Source organism: Aotus nancymaae, unplaced genomic scaffold (genome assembly GCF_030222135.1).
Source record: "Aotus nancymaae isolate 86718 unplaced genomic scaffold, 86718_ANA_hifiasm-v0.15.2.pri h1tg000033l, whole genome shotgun sequence".
NCBI classification, from domain to species: domain Eukaryota; kingdom Metazoa; phylum Chordata; class Mammalia; order Primates; family Aotidae; genus Aotus; species Aotus nancymaae.
The window spans coordinates 9331589-9357625 of NW_026988447.1; the positions used below are offsets into that span (position 1 = coordinate 9331589).

Genomic DNA, 26037 nt, shown 5'->3' on the forward strand with positions numbered 1-26037 from the left:
AAATGCCTTAGTTCATAGTTACTTTTGACTCCCAAGACATGCCACTCTAAAGCCTCATGTTCATTTATTTCACCAACATTTAATACCACAGCACATGATTTATCTGGTATGATTCCAATGCATTGGTGGAGAAAATAAATAATAGTTCTCTGCATACAATTATCCAGGAGACTAGGTCCTTGACAGGGGAATTACCCATTTAAAGATGGATGCAAATGCTGCTAGTCATTGGAGAATGTCTGAAAGCATTTTCTTGTTCTGAAATGAGTCTTTAAAGAAGGCATCTGTAGAACAAACCATTACAGAGGTCACATAGTTTAAATGCCCAATTCTGCTAAAAAAGCAAGGCTCCTGTGTATTACAAATGGGCACTTTTGCTTCTTAGATCCTGGAAAGAAAAAAATAAAGAGATAGCGAGAGAAGGAAAAGCAATTGTTCCCAAAACCACCACTATCACCAGCACTACCACCATTGATAACAACAAAATCACCAAAACCAATTGCAGCAGAGAGTAGATAAAGTTGAAGGGAGAGAGCAAAGGAGGAAAAAGGGAAGTGAAATCCAGAAAAAGGTACACATGGTAAGAATTATGGAGAAATTCTACCAGTGGTATTAATTGAATAAACTGTCAAATTTAATCTAATATATGGTTCAGAGGACTGACAGCTGAATTTCAGGTATCTTCATTAACTACTGTGCACCATTAAATTAGGGCATATCTTTATTTTTCCATCTTGAAATAAAACAATAGAATACCAAGAAACTCCACTTACCTATAAGGCCCTAAGAATGAAATGCTGTTTATTAGATAATGTTCTGGACATGATTTCAAATATAAAGATCCTTGATTTTCATTTGTTTTATGATGAATAGATATTTTTGTGATATTCTCTGATCTAATTTCCATCCTTTATATTTCTGTATGATTGGCATACTCATCATAAATGTAAAAAACAGAGCTATTTACCAGTATCCAGTGAAAAGTCTCATAATACTGAACAATTACTAACTGATTACAACACTAACCTAAAAGATCAATGTGGATTTTCTCATAATTCTCATGAATTTATTTGAGACAGGTGGTATTGTCATACTTTTTTTAGAGCTGGGGAAGCTGAGTAGCAAAACAGTTATGTAACTTCTTAATAGTGGAGCCATGACTTATAACCCAGGTGGTCTGATTCTCGAAGCTGATTAACTACCGCATGAAGTAAAAGCAAAGGAAAAGAAAAACAATCCAGGAATAAATGAGGTTTATTTAAGCATACTTTATGATTTTTACTTAATATTTTCAACATTGATTTAGCCAATATTTACCAAGCACCTTCTAGACCATGCTGCATCGTATTATTGTGATGAATGATATGAGTGGTGCCTGCCATATGGAATATATAATCTACAGAGATAATAAAATACAAATGATTTGTCCATTTTCATTTGTTGCAAACATAGATCTGGGTGTTTTGGGGCCATTTTAATTTTTGCAATATAATTATTACTAAAGATTAAACAGCTTGGAATATATATGTATACATATACATATCAAAGTATACATATACAATATATACATATTATATACATATATGGTTTGTGAGGCTTTTATTCTGATATTCACTTTCTTAAAAATGTTGACTGTGTTATTAGGCAAGTTATAACTACTTTTTACATCAAGTATCCCATTCACCAAGTGATGTTTCCACAGATGCAGGAAAAAAATGATGACATAATTTTTGGGTAGAGTTCTCAGCTCTGTGGTAGGGCAAAAAAAAAAACAAACAAAACCTTCATTGTCCACCTTGAATAATTACTGTACAGTGAAGACTAATCCTTGATCTCAAGTTAATAAGGGGAAGCTACCCGAAGGTGCTTAAGGTTACAGGCTTAAGTGGATATAGGGGGATCAGAAATAGCAGACATATTGTGAAATAAAATTTTACTCCAGGAGTACTAAGAAAGTTTTTCTAAGGATGTTGAAATAATGGGTTGAAACCATGGAGACTGAGTTATGCATTGGATCAGCCGTTTATACATTGTGCCAGAGGTGAAAGGATGAAGGTGAAGGATGAAGCTACGGAGCTATGAGAAGGTCATAAGTATACTAAAATGTGGACTGAAAGATAAATGAGTCACTGTTTCTGGAAGGAGCTTCCCAAGCCAAAAAACTTTTCCTGGCATACCCGTAGGACATCTTGTTTTTATGCTGAAAAGAGAGTCCACATTAAAATAGTTTAGTTGTGTTCGCATCTTATGATTTTCTGAAGCTCATAATAAGTGTGCTAGGAATAGCTTAATTGTTGTAGTTTACATCATAAAGTAATTACCACCATCATAGTGGTCAGGAGAGATCGTCTGAGGATAAAATATGTGCTAGTGTTTTTTAAACTTTGTATCTTTTTTTTTTTTTTGACTATGATTTCTTGGGAATAGCATAGAGATGACAAATGCTGTCTTAAATTCATAGTTCTTACTCTTCTCCCTCTTAACCTCTTTTTTTCCTATAACTATCCCTCAGTTGGAATAGGATTTTCTACCTTTAGAATATGTGTATTAAAAACTGAATTTGTGGCCGGGCATGGTGGCTCACGCCTGTAATCCCAGCACTTTGGGGAGGCAGATCACTTGAAGTCAGGAGTTTGAGACCAGCCTGGTCAATGTAGTGAAACCCCGTTTCTGCTAAAAATACAAAAATTAGCCAGGCATGGTGTCATGGGCCTGTAATCCCAACTACTTGGGAGACTGAGGCAGGAGAATCACTTGAACCCGGGGGAGAATCACTTGAACCTGGTGGGAGAATCACTTGAACCCGGCAGGAGAATCACTCGAACCCGGGGGGCGGAGATTGCGGTGAGCTGAGAATGTGCCACTGCACTCCATCCTGGGCAACGAAAAGACAATGACAACAACAACAACAACAAAACTGAATTTGTAATTGTCCACAACAAAAATTGATTATAGTAGATAATACAACCAGTTGTACCTACTTGTAAATATATGGCTACTTTTTTTGTTTACCCATAACATAGAAATAATGCTATTATTAAAAAATCTCCTTTTTTTTTTTACTGGATATGGGCAAAGTAGTAGTGACATATTATCAGTGTGTGAGTCATTGGCTGCTAGCATCAGCACTACCTGCTAACCAGCCTTTCCTCAGATGCACTAAATTAGAAACTGTCCGTAGAGTTCAGGAATAGATGGTTTAACTAGTTTCTCAGGTGGTCTTTATGAAAACTAAAAGTTGAAAAGTCCTAGTTCATGTCATTTTCATTCACATTCTATTGGCCAGAACCCAATCATATGACCCCAATTTCATGCAAGGCTGTGAGAGCAGCCAGTTTCCAGAGCAACTGTACCCTTTGGTACACAGAAATACTCAACTCTATCTAGTCTTTAGCAAACAACTAGTTATCTCTAGCTAGCATTAATCTTTCGGAAGAAAAGTTATATCACAAGAAAATAAATTTTCGAAGACACTGGAAGTGTTGTTTAATCAATAGTCAACCCTATTTATTTGTATTGCTTTACATCTAAAATGTGGTGATAATTATATTTTGTATTTGTGGCACTTTGAAAAAAATTCAGCTAAAAGCCTTGTTTAAAAAAAAGTTTTAATGAAAAAGACATATTCTGAGCAGAGCCAAATTTCTATTTATTTCACCAATTGCTAACCAAGTGACAATGGGAAAATTGAACCTGTTTTAAGAAATTCACATTAAAATAAAAGATTGAACATTGAGGTTACTTGAGATTTGACAGTTTTATGTTTTCTAAGTTAATATTTTGGGATTATAATGAAATCCAATGATTAATATGTATTTGATTATTTTATGCTTTGCAAAGGTAGTTACTGAGGATTAAAACTCAGTCTATTGATAGGAGAATTAGATATGTAAATAAATAAAAACAGTACATGTGTGATTTTATTGTCCTTTTATAAGTTTCATGTTTCAGCTTTAAAAACAAATCTACCAAAATAGTTAATTCACAATTTAGGACTATTTCTAGTGGTACTATGAGGCAAACCATGAAACAGTTATTTTTAAAATTTTTGAGACAGTCTTTCTCTGTCACCCAGGCTGGAGTGCAGTGGCATAATCTTGGCTCATTGCAACCTCCCCTTCCTGAGTTCAAGCAATTCTCCTGCCTCAGCCTTCCGAGTAGCTGGGATTATAGGCATGCACCACCACGCCCAACTAATACTGCTTTCTTAGTAGAGATGGGGTTTCACCATGTTGGCCAAGCTCATCTAGAACTCCTGGCCTCAAGTGATCTGCCTGTCTTGGCCTCCCAAGGTGCTGTGATTACAGACTTGAGCCACTGCATCTGGCCCCATATAGCATTTATTAATTATATGTTTTAAATTTTTCCTCATTACTGTATAAACAATAATTCTTTATTACTGTATTCCCAGTTCCTGGAAGTGTATATACTTAGTAGAATAGCATGTACTATGTATTTGTTAAATGAATGCAACAAAATATTAATATTTTAAAGACCATAGTTTGGTTATGACTCAGAGTATCTTCCTTACCATTCCCTAGTGTATTGTGGCCAACGATTTTCATGCTTTATATATCTATCAAGCAATGTGATCCATGGCGATCACCAGTGTAACTAAAGACAAATAAAAAGAGCTTAGTGTGGTCATTTCTAAAAAGTGAAGTGAGTCGTGGTCACTGTAGTTTATGTGGAATTTTAAAGCTTTGTGCTGATAATAAGACCAATTTGTAAAGGAAAAAAAGACACATAGCAAAAGGAGAAGCCTTCTGTTCGAGTTTGTGAATAGGCAAGAGAAATAAAATATATGTAAATAGGAAAATTATATAGCAATTCAATAAAAAGAATAAAACTAAAATATGTTAGATTCTTTCAAAAGAAATAAATGCTCAGGGTAAATTCAGGTTTTTTGTTGTTGTTGTTGTTGTTGTTGTTTTTTGTTCCTTATTGTTAATTTCTTTGTCAACCCAACCCTAGCAGCACTTTCTAGAGATCTTTGGTTTATTTCTTAGGAGTGGGCTTTTTTCTTTGTTTCAAAGCAAACAGCCATCTATTTCCTTTCCCAGGCTCTAAAAATGAATCACAGAATGTGTTATTTGTTCAGAGCAAAGATAGCCTCTTCTATATTCAACAGGACCATATCAGGTAATGTACATGAACAGGCCTCATATAGCTTGTTTTGGCTTTTGTTTTTAGAATCTAGAGGACAATCATCCAACTGCAGAGTGGGGGTGCTGCTGCTGCTGCTCTCTCTCTCTCTCTCTCTCTCTCTCTCTCTCTCACTGTGTCTTTTAAGCGAATGAGTAAAATCGCCCATTTTAAAGGACAGAACAGAGACATTTAAACAAAACTGTATGTGGAGTTTGGACGAAAATTCAGTTCATTTTCTTACAAAAATCAAACTAAAACCATGTTTTCATTTTGATCATCATCCATTGAAAACATTACGGATTTTTTTATCTGTTTTCTAAATTTTATTACCATATATGAAAATTTGGTTTTAAAGTTGGTTTCCTTGTTTTCAGATGAGATTGGGTGCGTTCAAAGGTTCTATGACTGTAGCCTGGTTTTTTATTTTCAGAAGCGATGCCTTTGGTCTTTTAATTTCTTCTCTCTTTGCTCATCTGACATGTGTTCATTGCACTCATTCTCCTGCTTCTCCAAATATTAAGTAACAGAAAATGTGCTATTCAAGAAAATTAAGATGAAGTTTATTAGCATATTTTTCAGGATACTATAGGTATTCTTTTTTCTTTATATATATATATATATATATATATATATATTTGCACTTTAGGTTATGGGGTACATGTGAAGAACATGCAGGATTGTTGCACAGGTACATACATGGCAATGTGGTTTGCTGCCTCCATCCCCCATCACCTATATCTGGCATTTCTTCCTATGTTATCCCTCCCCAACCTCCCTAACCCCCACTGTCCCTCCACTATTTCCACCCAACAGACCCCAGTGTGTGATGTTCCTCTCCCTGAGTCCATGTGTTCTCATTGCCTGTGAGTGAGAACTTGCAGTGTTTGATTTTCTGTTCTTGTGTGAGTTTGCTGAGAATGATAGTTTCCAGAATCATCAATGTCCCTACAAAGGACATGAACTCATTGTTTTTTATGGTTGCATAGTATTACATGGTGTACATCTGCCACATTTTCCTTGTCCAATCTATCACCAATGGGCATTTGGGTTGGTTCCAGGTCTTTGCTATTGTAAACAGTGCCACAATGAACATATGTGTGCATGTGTCTTTATAATAGAATGATTTATATTCCTTTGGATATATACCCAGTATGGGATTGTTGGGTCAAAAGGAATTTCTATTTCTAGGTCCTTGAGGAAGCACCACACTGTCTTCCACAGTGGTTGAACTAATTTGCACTCCCACTAACAGTGTAAAAGTGCTCCTATTTCTCCACATCCTCTTCAGTATCTGTTGTTTCCAGGTTTTTTAATGATCGTCATTCTAACTGGCGTGAGGTGGTATCTCAATGTGGTTTTGATTTGCATTTCCCTAATGACCAGTGATGATGAGCATTTTTTCATATGTTTGTTAGCCTCATATATGTCTTCTTTTGAAAAGTGTCTGTTCATGTCCTTCGTCTACTTTTGAATGGGTTTGTTTTTTTCTTGTAAATCTGTTTTTGTTCTTTGTAGATCTAGATATTAGCTCTTTGTCAGATGGGTAGATTGTGAATTTTTTTTTACCATTCTGTTGGTTGCCGATTCACTCTAATGACTGTTTCTTTCGCTGTGCAGAAGCTGTGGAGTTTGATTAGGTCCCATTTGTCTATTTTGGCTTTTGTTGCCAATGCTTTTGGTGTTTTGGTCATAAAGTGCTTGCTTAAGCCTATGTCCTGAATGATTTTGCCTAGATTTTCTTCTAGGGTTTTTATGGTGTTAGGTCTTACATTTAAGTCTTTAAGCCATCTGGAGTTAATTTTAGTGTAAGCTATCAGGAAGGGGTCAAGTTTCTGCTTTCTGCACATGGCTAGCCAGTTTTTCCAAAGCCATCTATTAAACAGGGAATCCTTTCCCCATTGCTTGTTTTTGTCAGGTTTGTCAAAGATCATCAAAGATCAGATGGTTGTAGATCTGTGGTGTTGCCTCTGAGGCCTCTGTTCTGTTCGATTGGTTTATATCTCTATTTTGGTACCAGTATCATCCTGTTTTGATTACTGTAGACTTGTAGTATAGTTTGAAGTCAGGTAGGGTGATGCCTCAAGCTTTATTCTTTTTGCTGAGGATTGTCTTGATTATGTCAGTTCTCTTTTGGTTCCATATGAAGTTTAAGGTGGTTTTTTCCAGTTCTGTGAAGTGGGTCATAGGTAGCTTGATGGGGATAGCATTGAATCTATAAATTACTTTGGACAGTATGGCCATTTTCATGATATTGATTCTTCCTAACCATGAGCATGGAATGTTTTTCCATCTGTTTGTGTCCTCCCTTATTTCCTTGAGTAGTGATTTGTAGTTCTCCTTGAAGAGGTCCTTTATATCTTTTGTTAGTTGTATTCCTAGATAATCTATTCTCTTTGTGGCAATCGTGAATGGCAGTTCATTCTTGATTTGGCTCTCTTTAAGTCTATTATTGGTGTATAGGAATGCTTGTGATTTTTGCACATTGATTTTTTATCCTGAGACTTTGCTGAAGTTGCTTATCAGTTTAAGGAGATTTTGGGCTGAGATGATGGGGTCTTCTAAATATACAATCGTGTCATCTGCAAATAGAGACAATTTGACTTCCTCCTTTCCTAATTGAATGCTTTATATTTCTTTTTCTTGCCTGACTGCTCTGGCTAGAACTTCCAATACTATGTTGAATAGGAGTGGTGAGAGAGGGCATCCTTGTCTAGTGCCGGATTTCAAAGGGAATGCTTCCAGTTTTTGCCCATTCAGTATGATATTGGCTGTTGGTTTGTCATAAATAGCTTTTATAATTTTGAGATACGTTCCATTGATACCTAGTTTATTGAGAGTTTTTAGAATAAAGGGCTGTTGAATTTTGTCAAAGGCCTTTTCTGCATCTGTTGGGATAATCATGTGGTTTTTGTCTTTGGTTTTAGTTATGTGGTGGATTACGTTTACAGACTTGCATATGTTGAACCAGCCTTGCATCCCGGAATGAAGTCTACTTGATGGTGATGGATAAACTTTTTGATGTGCTGTTGCAATGGATTTGCCAGTATTTTATTGAAGATTTTTGCATCTATGTTCATCATGGATATTGGCCTGAAGTCTCTGTTGGGTTTTGGCATCAGGATGATGTTGGTCTCATAAAATGATTTGGGAAGGATTTCCTCTTTTTGGATTGTTTGGATTAGTTTCAGGAGTGGTACCAGCTCCTCTTTGTATGTCTGGTAGAATTCGACTGTGAAGCCATCTGGGCCTGGGCTTTTTGTTTGTTGGTAGGCTATTAATTGCTTCCTCAACTTCAGCCCTTGTTATTGGTCTATTCAGGGTTTCAACTTCTTCCTGGTTTAGGTTTGGGAGGGTGCAAGTGTCCAGGAATTTATCCATTTCTTCCAGGTTTACTGGTTTATGTGCATAGAGTTGTTTGCAGTAATCTTTGATGGTAGTTTGTATTTCTGTGGAATTGGTGGTGATATCCCCTTTATCGTTTTTTTATTGCATCTGTTTGATTATTCTCTCTTTTCTTTCTATTAATCTGGTAGTGGTCTGTCTCTTTTGTTGATCTTTTCAAAAAACCAGCTCCTGGATTTATTGATTTTTTGAAGGGTTTTTTGTGTCTCTATCTCCTTCAGTTCTGCTCTGATCTTAGTTATTTCTTGTCTTCTGCTAGCTTGTGAGAGTTTTTGATCTTGCTTCTGTAGCTCTTTCAATTTTGATGACAGGTTGTCGATTTTAGATCTTTCCTTGCTTCTCTTTTGGGCATTTATTGCTATTAAATTCCCTCTAGACACTGCTTTAAATGTGTCCCAGAGATTCTGGTATGTTGTGTCTTCATTTTTGTTGGTTTCAAAGAACATCTTTACATCTGCCTTCATTTCATTGTTTATTCCGTCAACATTCAAGAGTCAGTTGGTCAGTTTCCATGAAGCTGTGCGGTTCTGAGTTAGTTTCTTAATCCTGAGTTCTAATTTGATTGCACTGTGGTCTGAGAGACTGTTTGTTATGATTTCTGTTCTTTTGTACTGCTGAGGAGTACTTCCAATTATGTGGTCAATATTAGAGTAGGTGCAATGTGGTGCTGAGAAGAATGTATATTCTGTGGATTTGAGTGGAGAATTCTGTAAATGTCTATTAGGTTTGCTTGGTCCTGATCTGAGTTCACGTCCTGGATATCCTTGTTAATTTTTTGTCTTCTTGTTCTGTCTAATATTGACAGTGGAGTGTTAAAGTCTCCTACTATTATTGTGTGGGAGTCTAGGTTTCTTTGTAGGTTGTTAAGAACTTGCTTTATGTATCTGGGTGCTCCTGTACTGGGTACATATATATTTAGGACCTTTAGCTCTTCTTGTTGCATTAATCCTTTTATCATTATGCAATGCTCTTCTTTGTCTCTTTTGATCTTTGTTGGTTTAAAGTCTATTTTATCAGAGACTAGGATTGCAGCACCTGCTTCTTTTTGCTCTGCATCTGCTTGGTAAATCTTCCTCCATCCCTTTATTTTGAACCTATGTGTGTCATTGCACATGAGATGAGTTTCCTGGATACAGCAAACCAATAGGTTTTGACTTTTTATCCAATTTGCGAGTCTGTGTCTTTTGATTGGGGCATTTAGCCCATTTACATTTAAGGCTAATATTGTTATGTGTGAATTTGATCCTGCCATTTTGATGCTAGCTGGTTGTTTTGCCCATTAGTTGACACAGTTTTTTCATTGTCTTGATGCTCTATACCATTTGGTATGTTTTTGGAGTGACTGGTAATGGTTGTTCCTTTCTATGTTTAGTGCTTCTTTCAGGAGCTCTTGTAAGGCAGGCCTACAAAATCTCTCAGCAATTGCTTGTTCATAAAGGACTGTATTTCTCCTTTGCTTATGAAGCTTAGTTTGGCTGGATATGAAATTCTAGGTTGAAAGTTCTTTTCTTTAAAGATGTTAAATATTGGCCCCCACTCTCTGCTGAGAGATCTGCTGTGAGTCTGATGGGCTTCCCTTTGTGGGTAACCTGACCTTTCTCTCTGGCTGCCCTTAGCACTTTTTCCTTCATTTCAACCCTGGTGAATCTGACAATTATGTGCCTTGTGGTTGCTCTTCTTGAGATATATCTTTGTGGTATTCTCTGTATTTCCTGGACTTGAACATTGGCCTGCCTTGCTAGGTTGGGGAAGTTCTCCTGGGTAATATCCTGAAGAGTGTTTTACAGCTTGGATTCATTCTCCTTGTCACATTCAGGTACACCTATCAAATGTAGATTAGGTCTTTTCACATTACTCCTTATTTCTTGGAGGCTTTGTTCATTTCTTTTCACTCTTTTTTCTCTAATCTTGCCTTCTTGTTTTATTTCATTGAGTTGATCTTCAATCTCTGATATCCTTTCTTCTGCTTGCTCAATTCAGCTACTGAAACCTGTGTATGCTCCATGCAGTTCTCGTGTTTTGTTGTTCAGCTCCATCAGGTTATTTATATTCTTCCCTAAGCAGTTTATTCTTATTAGCATTTTGTCAAGCCTTTTTCAACATTCTTAGTTTCTTTGCATTGGGTTAGAACATGTTCTTTTAGCTCTGAGAAGTTGGTTATTACCCACCTTCTGAAGACTATTTCTGTCAATTCATCAGACTATTCTCTATCCAGCTTTGTTCCCTTGCTGGTGAGGAGTTGTGATCCCTTGGAAGAGGAGAGGCATTCTGGTTTTTAGTGTTTTCATCCTTTTTGTGCTGGTTTATTCCCATCTTTGTGGATTTATCTATCTGTGATCTTTGTAGTTGGTGACTTTTAAATGGGGTTTCTGAGGGGATGTCCTTTTTGTTGATGTTGAAGTCATTTCTTTCTGTTTTATAGTTTTCCTTCTAACATTCAGGCCCCTCTGTTGTAGGACTGCTGGAGGTCCACTCCAGACCCTGCTTGCCTGGGGATCACCTGCAGCAGCTGCAGAACAGTAAGGGTTGCTGCCAGTTTCTTCTTCTGTTATCTTCATCCCAGAAGGATACCTGCCAGATGTCAGACTGAGCTCTCCTTTATGAGGTGTCTCTTTGGATATACGGGAGTCAGGAGCTGCTTGAGGCAACAGTCTGTCCCTTATAGGAGCTCAAGTGCTGAGCTGTGAGCACCATTGTTCTGTTCAGAGCTGTTGGGAAGGTACATTTAAGTCTACTCCAATCGAACTCATAACTGCCTTTTTTCTCAGGTGCTCTGTCCTGGGAAGGTGGGGCTTTATTTATAAGTTCCTGATGTGCTGCTGCCCCTTTTCTGAGATGCCTTTCCCAAAAAGGAGGTAGCCTAGTTACAGTCTGCCAGCAGTGGCATTGCTGAGCTGTCGTGGGCTCTTCCCAGCTGCTGTGTGATCTTCCTTGCAGTTTTGTTTATAGAGATATAGTTAGAATGGGCTCAGCAATGGCAGACTGCCTCTGTAATGGTGGACTGCCTCTGTAATGGTGGACTGCCTCAGTAATGTCAGATGCCCTTTCCCCCACAGAGCTGGACTGTCCCGTGTCCAGCTGTGCTTGCTGTGAAACTCTCGATCCAGAGCATTTCAGATTGCTGCTCTTTGTGGGAGTGGGACCCACCCAGCCAGATTACCTGGCTCCCTGTTTCAGTCCCTTTTTTTTCAGTTGAATGGGCAGCTCTGTCTCCCAGGCATTCCAGGCGCCGATTGAAATGGCAGCCTAGATTTGTGTGAATTTTTGTGTGGAGACCCGCTGCATTGTCTGAAACAGCTATGCTGGAAACTCATGGCACTTTTCAGCCTGTGAATCTCCTGGTCTGTGGGCAGTAATAACTCGTTTGGAAATGCAGTGATCATTCACCCTGTGTGTTGTTCTCACTGGGAACTGCACTCCAGAGGTGTTCCTATTCTGTTGTCTTCGATCCTCTTCATGTATTCTTAATATTTGTTTATGTCCAGAGAATTTTCACTTTAATGTAATATAAACCTTAGGACTAATAAAATTGGAAGTACATTCTAAAGGCTATTTACTCCATTATTCTATGTTAACTTACAAACTATACAATAGAAAAAAATCATTATTTCCCTCTATGGTAAATCTTAGATTAATTTTGACAAGCTCAGCATGATAATCTAACTTGCTTTACAACTTTATGTCAAGATTTATGTCAAAACACACACACACACACACACACACACACACACACACACAAAACCCCTATCCATCAACTCTTAAAAATTTCTTCTGATTGATTGGTTAGAAAATGAAAGATTTACACAACATATTAGACAAAAGAACAAGCTATGAAGCTAAAATACTGATTACTAATGACAGAAGGGCAACAACATTTATGGGGAAAAGTATCTCTTCCCCTGAAGCATCTTAAAAGTCATCTATTAAAGATTGCTTCAGTGCTTCTCAAGGGTTAAACAAGACAATCAAATTAAATTCATATTTGCATATGTGTATATATGGTTGAGCAGTATAAATACCACCTTTATGTCTAATAAATTATAATACATGAAAAAGACAGACTGCTCATCTTCAACACATTCTAATTAAATCTTCTCTGTGAACTGAAGTACCCAGTTCACAGTGTGCATGATAGCTTTCCAGGCTTTTAGTTTCTTAAAGCATTTGAGAAGGATCATAAATCTGTAAACAAACAGAGTCCTCTCTAAATAACCAAATTAAGTCCCCTATCATAATTAAAATAAAGCTCATGATCCAAATCAAGTCCAAGAATCAATTGAAAATAGAAATAGAAAATAAAGAATATTAAATATAAAACTTAAACTACAAAATCCCCTTACATACAAAAATATGTTATATGATGATAGCGAAGGTAACATATTTGCTAGAAACATATTGTTTACATATTTGTTACACTTTGCTAGAAATCAGTGCTTGTAGGGGTAGAAAATTTGAGAATTATTGGGATGATGTTTCTTCTTACTTCACCAGGTACATGTTAACAGCTCAGTTTTCCTAAACTACATATATGCATTTTTCATTATAAAGTAACTTTACTCACTTAAAGCTTCCAGTTAGCAGAAAGTTCATTTCTCTGTGGCTTTGGGATTGTACTCTTTACTTGGGCCAAAATCTTGTGAAGCAAAGACAGCTGAAGGGAAAGGACAAGAAACTACATGGAAGTCTTTACCTTAAGGCTGGAGCCAGAGAGGAAGGGAGCACCAGTGGCCTCAGACGTGTGTCAAGACGTTCCCCTCCCAGAGACTTGGAGCCAACTCCAGCCACTAGCTGGTGAGATAGTGTACTGTCACTGCAACAGAACCATCTCCAGGATCCACTTCACTTCTTTACAACAGCTTTCTCTATGACAAACCCCAGTGCCCAATCCTACCTCCCTGCACAAAGAAGAAGATTCAGGTGCACACTTCTTTGCCAAAAACTTTAATATTGACAGTAGTCTTTATGTTGTGTTTCAGTCCCACTGATAAGTGCAGGAGGCAACTTGAGAAGCGATGATTGCGTATAAAATAGAGTCTTGGTAAATATATCAGAATATCAACACTGTATATAGCTGGAAGTCACTGGTTTCCAGGAGTCTTGGCCAAATCCCCTAGAGGGGCACAGGAATGATGTGGAGTAGGGGAGCTTTAGGGTGGGGACCATGGAGAGTTCCACATGTCAAACAAGCACCAGCTACAAATGACTGTTCCAAAAGACTCAGCATTGGTATGCTGGAAAATACTCAATAAATGTGGTAGACATAAAAAATGTAAAATTTGGCACTTTATCAATGTTATTTGTGATTACCAAAACAAAACCCCCAAAATCTGAAGTGATGATATTTAAACCACAGACTGTAGTGACTGTACAGGCTGTAATGATAGCGAATGAATACTTTAAATTCAGTTCTGGTGGCAACTATGACCCAAGGTGATATTTTCTAAATTTATTACTTTAGAAAATAAATGATACAGTTTCATTTGTTTAATTTTTACAAAGATAGAATCCTTTATAACCGAGAAATACTATTGGCTTTTATTCTCTAAGAGTTTAGCAATGGTTTTAACTTCAGTTCTATTTGATCAAGTGTTCACATCTCCATGTTAACAGGTTGGCTTGTGAGAACGATACTCAGCTAAAGCTGCTGAATTACTGCAATATAGGGAAAACCAAACCATACAGTGTTTTTAGTGGGCTGTCAAGATATTTGACGTTTCCCAAGCATTTTCTACTGCATTATATAAAGTTTCCTCTAGATATTTCAAATGTTGCACAGTTTAATATCCCCATATTCACTCTTCTCAAAGCAGACATTGGCAGGCCAGACATGATGGCTCATGACTATAGTTCCAGCACTGTGGGAGGCTGAGATGGAGGGATTGCTTGAGTCAGGGAGGTCAAGGTTGCAGTAAGTCATGACCACACCATTGCACTCCAGTCTGGGAGACAAAATGAGACACCATCTCAAAAGAAGCCCCCCAAAAACAAAAAAGTGAAAAGAAGACATTGGCCATCATCTCTCTTTAGAAAACTAAACCTTAACCTCCAAAGAAATGCCATTGCCTTATTTATACTCTCCTGTGTACTTCTCTCAAAGCATTTACAGTGATTCATTAAATCTATTATCTATCTATCTGCCTATCTATCATCTACATATCTCTGCCTATCTATCATCTATCTATCTATCTATCTATCTATCAATCTATCTATCTATCTATCTATCTATCTATCTATCTATCTATCTATCATCTACACATATCTATCTATCTATCTATCTATCTATCTACCTATCTTGCTTGGTTATTAACTTACCCTATTTATTCCCTCACACAGACTTATGGACCTTATGCTCCGAGGGCTTAGGCCGTATTCATTTTTGCACATTCAGCTCTCTATTCCAAATGTAACATACCTAGTTTTTTGTTTAACAACTATGTATTAGGTGCTTACTTAGAGGTAGACTGGTGTAGTGGAAGAGCTCATTAGCTGTGCGATTGTCAGAGGTGTTGAACCAGAGCAACTTCATCTTGAATAGGGGCTGGGTAAAATAAGGCTGAGACCTACTGGGTTGCATTTCCAGGAGGTTAAGGCATTCTTAATCACAGGATGAGACAGGAGGTCCACACAAGATAAAAGTCAAACAGATCTTGCTGATAAAACAGGTTGCAGTAAAGAAGTTGGCTACAATCCACCAAAACCAAGATGGCCATGACAGAGACCTCTGGTCATCTTCACTACTAGTTATACGTTAATTATAATGCATTAGCATGGTAAAATACACTCCCACCAGCACTATGACAGTTTACAGATGCCATGGTAACATTAAGAAGTTATCCTGTAAGGTCTAAAAAGGGGGAAACCCTCAGTTCAGGGAATTACCCACCCCTTTCCTGGAAAACTCATAAACAGCCTACATTTTCTTTGCCATATAATCAAGAAATAACTATAAATATTCTTAGTTGAGCAGCCCATGCCACTGCTGTACCTATGGAGTAGCCATTTTTTTATTCCTTTACTTTCTTGCTAAACTTATTTTCACTTTATGGATTCACCCAAATACTTTCTTGCATGATATCCAAGAATCCTCTTCGGGGTCTAGATCTGGACCCCTTTCCGGTAACATCATCATGGGTAGTCACTTTATCACTCTTTATTTCCCTTTCTTCATTTGTAAAATGACTGTAATATGGCATTTAGCTTGCAAGATTGAAAGGATTTAGAGCACAAACCTTATCAACAAGGCTGATGGACTTGCCCTCAGGGTTGTCAAGGAGCGAGGCTACAGCTGACAAATGGAGCCACTCTTCTCTGTTTCTCTGCTGTGTCAAGTTCCAAACTGATAAAACAAGAATGGGGCTCATCAATTTTAAAAGGAAATAATTCTATGCTTTTTTTAGTGTCAGAGGATAAATGTTTCTTGTGATACTTCTGACATGGCAGCATGCCCATGCATGTCAGCAGTAAATAGATGGGGTTGATGGATGGAAATGGCAAACAGACTGGACAGACCTCACCCAAAGCTTACAGCAGTGTGCCCTCAGAGGGCCAGTGAATCTCTCCATGATCCTTGGTTAATGGTCAATCTGAAGCTTTTCCTACCAAAATAAATAAAGATATGTCTACAACAACTGATCCTGACCGAGAAGCATATCAGACAGGGGTAGCTGCATGAGCTCTGAAAGGGGCAGAGAGGAGGCACAGTGAAGACAAAGAGGTAATGTGTATTAGGGGGTGAGGAGGCTACAGAACCATATGGAAACACTAAGTCAGTTGCTTAGGAGGGAGAAGCTGGAAGGAAAGTTTGTTGTTCTTGGCAGATGGGTGTGGAGGTTGGAATGAGTGAAGTCCTTTTAAGTTTTGTTTTGCTTTCTTTCCAGAATATCAGTGACGTTTCCTCCCAATCTAAGAATTTAACTTAAGAGAATATATTGTTTGTAAGCTTGGGTCAGTAAGGGCAACACAAAACAGCAGCAACAAGGCAATAGCATCTGCTAATATTTACCTGTCAGCTGAAATACACAGCATTTGTAAAGATGTCTGTCTCCAAGCAAGTACTCACAATTGATAATTACTGCTGTTGTTGATGTTTAGTGGCAGATCTGTTATGAGTGCCATTTATCTGTTGTGTCACTAGGCTTTTGTTTATGTGCTATTCATTTTCTCTAATAGATTCATAACAAATTTATATGAAAAGTATCAATGGAATTTTAGAAAAGTTAGATTAACTGAATAACGTCACATAGACAGGAAGTCAGAAATCAAACTCAGATTAGTGTATGTCTAGGTTCTTTCTTTTAAATGGCATTGCAAATATTTAATATACAAAGTGTGAGGTTGTAACCAATACAAAAACAAACAACGGAGGAGCAAATAAATGGCAATTGAAGTATGAATACGCTAAAGCTCTATTTTCTATTAATTCATACTTTTCCTTATTTTGACAGTGTTTCTATCCCAAACACAAGTAAGTATTTCCATTTGGATGCTAATAGCTGCAAGCTCTCCAGCTTCACTTTTAAGACTTGTTAAAAGAAAAACTTTAGCTGAATTAAATTTAAAAGAATTTAATTGAGCAAAGAACTATTCGTGAATCATGAATCAGCAGCCCCTCGCAGAGCCAGAGTAGACTCAGAGACTCCAGCACAGCCACATGTCAGAAGATCTAGGGACAGAAAAAGCAAAGTGATGTACAGAAAACAGAAGTGAGGTACAGAAACATCTGGATTGGTTACAGCTTGGCATTTGCCTTATTTGAACATGGTTTCTGCAGTTGGCCACATCTGATTGGCCCAAACTCGGTAATTGGCACGAAAGTAGGTCACAACTCCTCTTAGGTTATAGTTTAGGATGTACAGAGAAACCTTTAGGGTGAACTTAAAATATGGAAGGAGATAGCCTTAGGCAAAACATAATTGAACCAACTTAAGGGATTTGAATTGTTCCCATAAATTGTGAGAAACATCAATAATTTAAAGATGATTACTTACATAAACTTTCACCAAACTATAGTGTATTCAAAAAGCAAGAAACCATTGAAAAGAGAAAAACAAGAAGTTTACAGGTTATTAATAGCCTAAGTCGCAGCTTTGGAAGAGAACGTTTTTAAAGACAATGATAAAACTTATGAACATGGTTTCCATAGTACCCACTGTTTGCTATTTAATTTGGATATTCTTAAAATTCTGTTATAAAATAAAACACTTCCAGCAATTGTCAAGATATAAAAAGGTTCATGCTGTTTTATGCATGGTAAGGGTTTTCCAGAATTAATGAGGAAGTGTGAACTTGTCGGTTTGCTGTTCTGCTACAGCTGAGGGAAAATGCTGTAATACAATGAGTGGGCACTCAGCCAGGGAGCCATTTCCTAATAAAAACCGTGAGCATTGTGCCGTAAGCATATGAAAAACAGCTTATAAAACACCGGTATGAAACTTGAACTCAAGGAAACAGAGGATATGATTTTTTTTTGTAACATCCTAACTTAAAAATAAATGTTCTGTCTATTGGCCACAGTATAATACCTAAAATAGTTTGATAATCATTCCTACAGTTGTGCCACTTTTTCTCTCGAGCATTAAAGTAGTTGGCACATCATCCAAAGTCAGGCATTTAAAACATGCACCTTAAAAATCAAGTGTTGTCAGCCTTAAAATACTTCTGTTTATAAGCCTTCAGTGAAGTGTTAATTTTAGCCAACTGAAATACTGATATTGGAGTAAATGAACAGAAAAAAAGAAATTCTGGTGGAATTCAACAAAGTACACAAAATTGGAATATATTTAGGTTCCTAACACTGGAGTTTCTAGTCTGTATGAAAATATTACAAATAAGCATAATTATTCAAGAGTTACAACTTTCTTGTTTAGAAAAGAAGTAGTATGCTTGAAAAACGATTTTTGAAAAGACCACACGTTTTGGAAATAACAATGTAACTGATGTTGCCAATGTCTTGTAACAAATTATTTTAAATCCTGTGTAGTAATTTTCTGCATAAAGCCAAAATAACCAATAGAGTGTGAAAAACAAAACCCTACCATTGTTTGACCAAACCTCTGTATCATGTGTAAGAAACATACACAGCAGATCACATGTTTTAGTTGTAGTCTAAGAAATGATAATGACGTTGGAAACATATGAATCTATTTAGAAGGTTGGAGAGGTCTTTACAGAGGAAGAAAACAGATAGCTGAGACTTACTGGGTAAACAGGAGTTTTCCAGGGAGGCAAGAGAAATGAACATCCAGTCAGAAGCCTAAGAAGTCTTTAAAATGTGAAAATATTGGTTATGCTTGGTGGGGATATAGTATAAAATTGTGCAATGGGAGGGAGAAATAAATTCAGAAAATTAGTTGGGATTTTTTTTTTCTGTTGGAAGTGAATGCAAATTCAATCTCAAATGTCTCTAACTAAAAAGATAAATAGCTTATGTGACTGAAAAACCTAGGGTTAGATAAATGGAAGCTTTCAGTCTCTTAATTGAGGGTGTGATGCAATTCATTAGACTCAGTTTCTTTCTCTTCATCGTGGAGCTCTGTCTCCCCTCTGTTGAATTCATATTCAGCTAGAGACTCCTCATCATAAAATGGGCTTTTACCTGATATTCTCTCTGGTACATATCAGAACCAGGTCCCTTCCACATTTGACCAGTAATTTCTTCTCATTTAATCAATTTGGTCACTTGCCCATTCCTGATCCAATGCTGCTGTGCACCATTTGGCCAGGTGTGTGGTGCCACTTTACCATTGAAGTTGAGAATAGAGCTACATTTGTATAATATAGGGGGCATGGATCCTGGCAACTTAAAAAAACAACTATAGTCCATCCCTTTGGCCAGCTGTACAAACAGAAACTTATCCTTAAATTTCTTTTTCCCCGTTACTACATTCACTCCAAGTCTGTGGCCTCTGGTCAATATTAATTCCTACTCATCAGGTCTGGCTGTAGTTCCTCATAGTCATCAAATGAATAGAGAGTTTATCTTTGTCATATGCAAAACACTTTGATAGAAAATACAAACATCTACCACAAAACTTCCATTGGATGGAAAGAATGGGAAACAAAATATGGTGGCCAAGAATCCATACCATATGTCATAACTGGCTCAAAAAGAATAGGAAGAATTGGTCAGGTGCTGTGGCTCATACCTGTAATCCCAGCACTTTGGGAGGCCAAGGTAGGTGGGGCACCTGAGGTCAGGAGTTCGAGACCAGCCTGGCCAACATCGTGAAACCCTGTCTCTACTAAAACTACAAAAATCAGCCAGGCATGGTGGCACATGCCTGTAATTCCAGCTACTCAGGAAGTGGAGACAGGAGAATTGCTTGAACCCAGGAGGCAGAGGTTGCAGTGCAGTGAGCTGAGATTGTGCCACTGCACTCCAGCCTGGGTGACAGAGCGAGACTCAGTCTCAAAAAAAAAAAAAGGATTATTTGCTCCATTTGCCCTGACACTGTAAGTTCTTTTGTCAGCAGACCTGAATTAGTTGCCCTAGTTCTGTTGCACTCTATAGTTTTCCTTGTTTTTGTCCTCAGTGGTCGTGTGGGAGATGTGCATGTTGGGTATGCCCCATCTGTTTCCCTTGCTATCCCATTAGGAATTTGGGGTGTGCTTTAGTGGTTGTACTTGCAGCCTGTTTTATGCCAGCATTGATAGGACAATTCCATTAAAACTTAAGTGAATTTTCCATCTGTGTTCTAGACAATTCCATGGGCAGGTGCCAAAGGCCAGAAATCTCCTCAAGCTGGTCTTTGTATGAGAACTAGGCCCCGTATTTTCCTTAATTAATACCAGCCTGACACATTGCTCTGCCTGTCTTCCTTACCCCGAGAATCTGCATCTTGCCCCCTGCCTTGGGCCTGTTGACATAAGGACTGGGGCTGATGTGGATCTTTACGTTGAGGTGACCATCCCTCTAAGTAGAGTTTAAAATAGGAGCTTTTCGGAGGAGTCTGAAGAGAATGGCTTCTCTCTGGTTTTAATGTTGTCTACTGTGACTGTTTCTACTTCCCTGCTTTTGCTGGCAATAACTTTGGTTTGGAGGAGAGAACCCAGCTGTCTGTACTTTCAAATTTCTCTGCGACCTCAAGTGGAAAGTCTCAGGCAAGAAAGGTATTTTTTAATAAAGCCATATATATTTTTTCTTCCTGTCTTTACTTAGAGGAACAGATTTCAATGTCAGCTTCTATTTAAAAATAGGACTTACAGTGAACCATAAGAACTAGCAAGCACATGCCACAATTCTATATTTTTATATGTCAAGGTTATTAGTTCTATAGTCTCAGTAAGGATAACTTCTGAACACCATGCTAAAACAGGTGTAAATTTACCTATTTGTAACCTCCGTTACCAAATTACAAGTGTTACCATCTTCCCAGCACGGAAGTGTTAGAATCTTTCTCCCTCCTTGATTCTTCCAGTTATGAATTTGCTGTCATTTGCAATGTTCCATTCTTAGTACCAGCTTTTATACGTTCTGATGGCGTGTGAGACAAAAGACAATCCAGAGTGCATTGTCACAAAGGGAGTTTATAGACTCACACAACTGAAAAGACCAGGGTTTGCTTGATCCAGGGGGAAGTTAACAGGATCAAGTTTTTCTTTGTTTATGTTTAAGATTCAAATCTTCTTTGTTGACTTGTTTTTCAGAGAGTGTGCTTGTTTGAGTTGTGACGATTTTTTAAAAGATGGTCAGATACTGTGTGAGGATAGATGGGTGAGAAGTAATTGAATCAGAATTATGGATTTGCCTAGACAGGAAAATACAGATGAAAAGAGGACACCAGGCTAGAATTCTGGAATACACCAATGCTTACTGCAAAGGAAAAAGTGATGATAAAGGAGGTTGAGAAACAGCAGTAAAAATGTAGTTAAAATACTGTGGTAAGTCTTTTTATGACTTCCTTAGACTGGTATATAAACTAGTACTCCTCAAGAAAAATTGAACGTTTAAAAGCTTTGGCAATTTTTTAATGCATTTTTGGTAGCACATGATTCTGAAAAAAGAAATGAGAAGTTGGTGTTTTGAAAAGAAAGAATAAATTGGGAATAATAACCAAACATAACAGGCTGTTCTTTTATTTGAGAATAAAACAACTCTAAAGACAGGAATTTAGTAAAAAGTAATCTGTTCTTTGAAAAAAGATTTTGACTATTTATCTAAGTTTATCATAGAGTATCCATATAAGTACAATATTTAGTAAGTGCTTTAACATTTTGGAATATTCCAATTTTGTTATTTATCAATAACCCTTTCAAATGTCTCCTAATAAGAAACATATTTACTATATATGAATCTGCTGTTCTTCTACAGTTACCTCTAATTTGTAGAATTATTCTTTTCAGATCAATTCTTGAGTGTTCATTTCACCAGGGCCAACACCTAAACAGAGAACCCCAGGGAAATTCAGGTTTTGCGGTTTGCATTGCAGCTTCTCAGGAAGGTAGCATGAAGTTGTGTAAGAATATCTTTCTATCATCTATTCTTTATGGATATAGTGAACTATTTTCTCATGACTAGACTCCATAATTACAGACATTTAATAACAAATCATGTCATGATTGGTCTAGGAATTTCAGCCATAAAATTAGCACTTGCCAAGTATCAATTATAACATTCAAAGCATTATATAGATATTGGTAGTATTGTTCTGTTCTCAGGCCATCAGCACATATGCATAACAATTATTGTCATTGCTACATGGATTTTAAATCCCTTTGGGAAGATAATGCCTGCCTCGGTGATAATAGTATTTATCCTTTGATCTTTCTGCCTAAGGTATTATAAGTTACTAACTCCCAGAATCTTTTGAGTACATTTTTGTTAAAAAAAAAAAAAAAAGCCAACAACACACAAAAAAACCAACCATAGCGAAGCACAATTAGAAGAAAAGGTAAACTGCTAGTTAGGGACTGCCCATGAACTGGGACAGTGAGTGAGCTATTTCAGTGTCAAGTATATCAAGGGACTTGAAATCACTAGACTCTTCTCATAAGACTTTCAGTTCAGTGTTTTTTAATTGACAAAATAAAAAAATTATATATTCATGATATACAGTATGACGTTTTGAAATAGATATACATTGCGAAATGGCTAAATCAAATTGATTAGCATATGTATTACCTCACATAATGATCTTTTTTTGTGGTAAGAAAGAACACTTGAAATATAATCTCTTAGCAATTTTCAAGTATACAGTGTATTGCTGTTAACTATAGTCACTGTCTCTTGAACTTATTCCTTCTATCTGAAATTTTGTATCTTTTGACCAACATCTCTGCAACCTCAACCCCTATCTCCCCCGCTCTCTTCACCACCATACAGCACCTGGTAACCACCATTCTACTTTCTGCTTCTATGAGTTCAACTTATTTAGATTCCACATGTAAGTGAGATCATGCAATATTTGCCTTTCTGTGCCTGGCTTATTTCAATTCACATAATGTCCTCTGGTTCATCTATGTTGTTGCAAATGATAGGTTGTTGTAACACACATATAAAAATAAAACTCTGCTGCTATGTAAGACAAAATTCAAAGAAAGAACAAAGTTTGTAAAGTAAAAGCCATAAACAGAAAGTTCAAATTGTCGTTTAAATGATGTTTGAGATTAGAGCAATAAAAATGAGAACTCTAAATTAAAACTAATGTAATTGGTTCAAAGCTAAACTCAAATGTGATTTCGTGGTTAAACAACAACACAGAAGTAAACTAAATCTTCAACTTAGAATGGTCCAGAAAAAATTAAAAGGACACACACACACACACACACACACACACACAGAAGAGAGGAATAAAAGAAACAGGAAAGAAAGAATTAAAGTAAGGAAATCAGAGAACAACAAAAAAACAGTCGAACTGCAAGGGAAATATGAGAGTTGATTCTTTGGGGAAAAATAGTAAAGCTAAACTTGTGGAAACTATAATCATGAGATAAAAATTTTTCAAGAGAGAAAAGGAATGTAGCAATGTTTAAGTAGGACATTAAAATTATGAGACTGTTGTATACTCAATGCTAATATATTTAAATATTGTTTAATTGAAATAATTGTTTCATTAAATATGAAATAATTGTTTTGTAGAAGATAATAAACTTCTAAAATATATCAAGAATAGAAAATTAAAAATACATTTTGAAAAATTATTTCCACATAAAACTCTAAACAAAAACAGATGACATATTACACATTTACAAGGAATGGATTTAACATTTCCATGCCAAATTGTGTGGCCAAGAGTATAGAAAAACATGGAAAGTGATCTAATTAGGTTTTTGAAGGTAGTACAGTTCTGAAAGTCTCATCACTTATATAATTGTAAACACGAACATTCAAAATAAAAGTGATTATTAAGAAAATAATCACTATTTTCAAGTAGTTTTATTCCATGAAACAATGGTTAAATATTAGAAAATATATAATCTAACACAAATTATATGTCCAATAATAAAAAACTTATTTTCAAAGAGATTGAATTATATTTGATAAAATTAATACTTTGACTACATGTAACAGGTCTCAGAAAATGAGGGTAGAGAAGCCCTCCTTTGATTGCAGTCTTTTCCCCTGTTCCACACCACGCACCCACTTTTGTGTTCTTACTTTGTGCTCTTTCACCAAATTTTTATTTCATACATTCCTCTTAGCCCTACTTTTTAATTCTCTGGGCCACTTTCTCTACTAATTCATAGGATGATCATGGTTTGAATTAATACAGATCTTCAATATATTTTTCCTACCACATGACTTTTTACCAACCCCCTCCTACCGCCTATCTTTACTTACCTTTCAGCCTAGTCTAAATTCCAAGATGAACCATCATAATCACTCCCTTGCAAACAGATTCATCTCCTTTGTTATCTTACCCCCTTGTAACAATTGTTAATATCTGAGCTTCAATTAACCCAGCTACCCACCTGCATCATGCTTGCAACTTAGTGGCTTACCAGGGGAAAAGTCCAACTGATACTCCTTTAACTTGTTGACCAAAAGCCTCAAAACACGCTCAGTCCTGCCAGACACTCCTACTCCGTTTCCCTTTATCTGAGATGACTGTGTTATCCTTAATCTTCTTGTCTCCAAGTTCTTCCACCACCTCTCGCAAGCCTGGCTCTCTGAAGATTATTTAGTCTTATAATTCATGGGTTAATTAGATGCAGGATATCAGAACATCCTCTACTTACCTAAAATTATAAAAACTTAGCTATGTTTATATCCATAATGCTACATTCTACTTGTTAACATGGAAGACGTGCCCCTTTTCCAAGAAGGCCAAGTTCTCCATTAAAGATTCATCACTTTCACACAAAAGAAATCTAACAACTTTCTTCATTCTACTTGTTAAAATGGAGGTGCCCCTGCGCTAAGCACAGGTGATCCTTGCTGTTCACCTGAATTTTATCCCTTGGGGCTTCTGCAGACTTCTTTATCTGCCTCCATTTGAATCACGTCTCCCTCTCTCAGATTGGTTCAATCTGACTGATATGTAGTCAGACTCTCAGAGTGTCCTCTAACTTTTTGTCTTTAAAGAGCAAGGAACAGTTCCAACACAAATAATAAAATTTGGATCACACATTAATTTAATTTCTCTGTATCCTTCTCAGCGACAGGACATATAGTCGTCCTCTCATTGCCTTCATTTTATTACTTCACATTCACTTTTTGTCCTTCTTAAAGAACTTTAATGTAGTTTTTTGAGAAGGCTATATATGACTGTCTTACAAAATTTGAGCAGTACAGAATGTTAGCACCCTTCTATCATCAATCCCTAATACTCAGGTTTCTCCAAGTTGAAGTTTTTTTTTTTTTTTTTTTTTGCACAGATTATAGCATGACTCGCTTTTCCACTTATCAAGGAGACCTTTCATGTAAGTGTACACAGGTATGTCTCATTCCTTTTAACCAGTTCTTGGCTTGCTGTCACATAAATGTATTTACACAGTTCTTTACAGTGAAGATTCAGAATACTTGTAATCTCTTCTAATACAGAAACTACTGCTCTGCAAATCTTTGTAGTTATATTTTTATGGCATGTATTTATAGGATAAACTCTTAAAAGTGGGATTATTGACTCCAAAGAACATGTTTTTTGTAATTTTGATAAATGTTGGAAAACTGCCTTCTAGATGTTATACAAACTTAAATTTGTACTGATGCTGTATAAGAGTGATTGATTCTCCACACCTTCACTAACACAATGTAGTAAGAGAATTTTGCCTTTTGCCAAATGAAGTATTTGAAAACTTGATATCCAAATGTAGTTATAGTTTACATTCATTTTATTATGATTAAGGCTGATCATATTTTCAAATTTTAAAAGACTTTGCATTTCTTTTTATTTCCGAATTCATGTCTCTACCCATTTTTTTTTCCCATTGGTTTGTTGATAATTTTCCCATTGGTTAGTATGGGCAATGTACATATATTAAGAAAATTAACATTTCAGCAGCCATATTACTAAAATATTTAAGCTAGTAAGTTTGTAAATTATTATT

The 26037-nt window shown here is 36.7% G+C and overlaps 1 long non-coding RNA gene across 1 annotated transcript in view; it reads left to right on the forward strand.

Annotated features, from left to right (window-relative positions):
- Positions 1-26037, forward strand: part of LOC105714581 (uncharacterized) — a 54903-nt gene that overhangs the window by 14351 nt on the left and 14515 nt on the right. The window contains exon 2 of the long non-coding RNA XR_010345319.1: positions 25366-25424. This is a non-coding gene — a long non-coding RNA (uncharacterized LOC105714581). The remainder of the gene's footprint in view (positions 1-25365; positions 25425-26037) is intronic.